Source organism: Penaeus monodon, unplaced genomic scaffold (assembly GCF_015228065.2).
Source record: "Penaeus monodon isolate SGIC_2016 unplaced genomic scaffold, NSTDA_Pmon_1 PmonScaffold_21247, whole genome shotgun sequence".
Classification (NCBI taxonomy): domain Eukaryota; kingdom Metazoa; phylum Arthropoda; class Malacostraca; order Decapoda; family Penaeidae; genus Penaeus; species Penaeus monodon.
The window spans coordinates 2,772-5,745 of NW_023651087.1; the positions used below are offsets into that span (position 1 = coordinate 2,772).

The 2,974-nt window shown below is 37.9% G+C and overlaps 1 long non-coding RNA gene across 1 annotated transcript; it reads right to left on the bottom strand.

Moving 5' to 3' along the window:
- Window positions 1-352: 352 nt before the first annotated feature.
- On the bottom strand, window positions 353-2,623 carry LOC119570050. The gene is made up of 3 exons (XR_005228357.1): window positions 2,484-2,623; window positions 2,232-2,302; window positions 353-523 (listed from the first exon to the last, which is right to left on the bottom strand). It is a non-coding gene; the product is annotated as an uncharacterized LOC119570050 (long non-coding RNA).
- Between the last annotated feature and the right edge of the window lie 351 nt (window positions 2,624-2,974).

Sequence of the window (2,974 nt, forward strand, 5' to 3'; positions counted from 1 at the left end):
ATATATAGAAGAATCAAGGAACAGTGAATGATGACATTTTTGAATAAGGAAAATGAGTACAAAACTGATGATAATAAAATCTAATGAATATAGCAATGGTGAAGAGGGCATTAATTACTTGTTTCACCAGGTGAATGAAGACAGCACTGGCAGTTACTCCTTTATTGTAGGGTCCAACCTGTGGACAACTATCATATATGAACAATAATCCAAATGATTGCAAAAACAATATGACCTTGTACACAAATGGAATGGTCAATGGGAGCTAAACAAATATAAATTTCTTATCATACAATCACTAACACCCTGTAACTTACTTCGTTAAATAACAAAAATACCTCTTGTATGGTCATAATGGGAGCAAACAGCAATGGGAGTATAAAATAAATCCTTCATTATACACTCAATGGTACCTTTGCAACTTTTTCCTGAGCAAGCAAATAATATCTCATGATCCTAATGAAATGAATGGAACAAATATACAAATAATACAAACATGACAATTATGTAACTTACACAGTGCCTCTGTAAGGTTATGTGAGAGAGGAACCAAAAGAGGCCACCCGTGAGGCGGGAGGCTTCAGGCTTAGGGGCCAGGAAAAGGAGGGGCCCCGTTCGTTCCTCGAAAAAGGGGGTGAGGGACATAGCTGAAGGCTCAGAACCCACACGACCTCACAAGCAAAACAATCCCCGGAGATGCAGGCCTACCAGGAGCGTGACCAATACGAAGATACATGATAAAAAATACAAAAAATAATCCTAAAATGAACAAAAAGAACCGTGCAGAAGGCACCAAAGTAACACAAGTTAATAAGTAAAAGACAATTGCCAGAAGGGCTTAAAAATGAATAAAAATACGCCAGAAGGGCTTAAAAGTGAATAAAAAGGACTAACATCTACGATAAAACAAGTAAAAGGTAAAATGAAGGAAAAAGTAAAAGCTGAAGTAAAAGCTGCAATAAAAGACGAGTAAAAGGTGAGTAAGAATAAAAGTAACAAGTAAAAAGACAAGGTAAAAGAAGTAAAATTCAGAGAGAGTAAAAGTCAAAGTCAAAGAAGCACACATGGTTCACAGTATGTAAATAGTAAAATAACAAAAAGGCACGTCCAGCATTAATACACCTGGGCAAGCAAAGGGGCAGTACAACCTTGTTTCAACATCCACGGTGTAGAATCCAGACAGGTAAATCCAAAGGGTAGTCACAACACAGTCAGAGTATCCTCTTCATTTATTCAACAAAAAACAGGGGGGTTACATTAACTTCCGCGGACGGAAGCGAGGCACAAAAAATTGTAAAATAATAAAAAGGAAATATTATAATAAAAGAAAACATACAAAAAGATAAAATCATAAATAAAATCACTAAAACAATCAGCAAAATCAATGAGAAAATTACCATTATCATAAAAAAATACGTAAAACAGTCTGCTGCGATTCATTAACAAAAATAATAAAATAAGTTTCTTTCTCTCACTATAAAAGAGAGATTAAAAGAATTGAATAAGTAAAAATAGACCATTGAAAAATAAAACGAACTTAAAATACAGAGATAAAAAAAAGAGGTAAAAGAAAGATCCATTCGCAGCAGATGTGGATGTTCCGTTATCCGCACATCATGTAAAACATCGTAAAAAGAATATGGATAACGGAAGGATCAATAAAAGTTTTATTTAAAAAAGTACAAAAAGGTGTAAAATAACGTAAAATGCGTGTAAATAAAGCCAGCATAAAACATAGATAAAAATAATGTTAAAAATGAGGCTGGCAGAGGGAAGTGGTCCGGCTGTGCTCGACTCGCCCTGTGGATTACGGTAGGATGATGGGTAGGATAGGGGGAGGATGGGAGCAGGAGAGGATAGGGTTAATGGTAGAAGGTAGGACAAACGGGAAAAAGGAATGGAAAAGGGGGAAATCAGTGCAGAAGTAGAAGGAAGACGGAACAAGAAGAGGGTGCGAATAAGAGGGGTACGAGGGGAAATGCGGCAGGATACAGGGCAGGATAGGGATAGGATGGAGGCAGGATAGTATAGGGATAGACATAAAAGGTAGAACAAGCGAGGAAAACGAGTAGAAGAGGGAGAAACTACAGTGGAAGTAGAGGGAAGGGAAAAAGCGAGGGGAAGGAAGAGGGTGCGAATAAGGGTATGAAGGATAGGAGGATCGGGGCAAGGAAAGGGGGAGGGATAGGAGATGGTCGGGGGGGGGGGGGGAGAGGTTGAAAACCTCACACCTCCCCTATAAATCACTGGTGAATTATCTCTCAGGCTGAATCAGAAGCCACAGGTCCAAGTCAGAATGGCACTGTAATGCAATACATCAATAAGATAATATTTTCCAATTCTCTATACCATAAGTGAGTAGGATTATGGTCATGCCTGATAACATTGACTCACGGCAAACGTTTATATTACTACCACTCGATGCAACTGTTTGCCTTTTACATGATAATTGCAGGGATTTAAATGATAACAACATAACTCACCAATCATGCTATTGACACAATGTTTTGTTGCTATTCCTTCCGAAATAATCCATTCTAGGGCATAATCAACCGCGACTCCCTTCAAACGCACAGATGCCACCTGTTCCCTCCTCTGGGAGGACGCTTTGTCTCCGTTCCGCAGCAGAACATCAGAATGCGCAACAAACTTACAATGGTTACAAATTGTGTAAACATAAATGGATTTATATACATTAACTCTCTTATTTCTGTTGCTTGAACAAAAACTAACTCTTATCCACAGACGAATCATTTATACATATTAAGTCAAAATTATACAGAAAACTGTTTAGGAGGGAATACTGAGATATTCTCAGTACATTACTGTAAAAGTAAAACAACAGCAGAAGATGATGTACTAAACCTTCGTCCTTTTTCACTATAATAACTTTTGCCGCAGCTGATGCAGGGTGCAGAGGTCATGGTATCTTTGAGATTACTTTTGAACGATTTCGTATTTGTATCAAATCCCA